Source organism: Sinocyclocheilus grahami, unplaced genomic scaffold (assembly GCF_001515645.1).
Source record: "Sinocyclocheilus grahami isolate Dianchi unplaced genomic scaffold, SAMN03320097.WGS_v1.1 scaffold262.1, whole genome shotgun sequence".
Taxonomy (NCBI): Eukaryota; Metazoa; Chordata; class Actinopteri; order Cypriniformes; family Cyprinidae; genus Sinocyclocheilus; species Sinocyclocheilus grahami.
In genome coordinates this window covers 1,484,906-1,485,997 of record NW_015505441.1, presented here as the reverse complement: position 1 = coordinate 1,485,997, position 1,092 = coordinate 1,484,906, and positions in this window count along the sequence as shown.

Here is a 1,092-nt window from a genome sequence, read left to right as displayed (position 1 = left end):
GTCAGATGAGCTCCTCCAGTGTTTTCATAGGGCTCAGCAGGCATTATCTACTAGTTGCGCTGTAACAATACCATGACCTGATGATCAACTTTGGATTGTCACCGACGGTGCTCTTAGGGATCCAGGGCTAGGCGCAGCAATGTATGTTACGAGGGGGGAAAAGTTGTTGATCGCCGGACACTTTAGCGCTAAGCTTAGCAAAAATCTGATCAATTGGCTTCCGTGTGAGATTGAGGCCGTAGCTATAGCCGCTGCTCTGAAGCATTTTGGTCCATATATTATTCAGTCATCACAGAAGGCGTGTGTGCTCACTGACAGTAAAACAGGCCTTTGAGAAGCTGTGTAGGGGGGAATTTTCTGCGAGCCCACGCGTTACTACTTTCTTGTCTACTGCAAGTCGCTTTCAGGTCTCTGTTCGTCATGTTGCTGGGGCTGCTATTCTCCCTTCAGCATAATGTGACAGTCCGGCATGTCAGGTGTGTAGCTTCGTCCGTGAATCCATGGTCTCTGTTGTGTGCTGTACTGATGTTGCCAACATCTTGCGGGGCGCTCAGAAGTTGCCCTTTGCCAATAGGGCCACATGGTTGTCTATTCAGGCTGAGTGACCAGACCTCCACGAGAGTTACCAATGTCAAAGATGTGAAACGGTATTTGAATACTGTTACCTTAGCAAGAGATGGGCTGTTAGTTGCACGGCGTGACACACCACTGTCAAACACAACCGAATGCATCGTTGTTCCAAGGTCAGTACTGCATGGGTTGCTTATGTCATTGCACATTAGGTTAGACCACCCCTCGGCTCACCAGTTGAGACTTGTCGTTGGCCGGTACTTCTACGCGCTGGACTTGGATTCAGCCATCCAGCTTACCAGTAAGGGATGTCACCAATGTGCTGCACTGACTAAGTCTCCTGTGTTCGCAGTGGAGCAGTCTAGCTGTGATCCACCTGAGACGGTCGGGTCTACTTTTGCAGCTGACGTACTTAAACGTGAGCGCCAGCTCATCTTAGTCGTTCGTGAGTGTGTGACATCGTTTACAGCTGCCTTGTTAATTGATGACGAGCGGAAGGAGACATTGCGGGATGGTATTGTG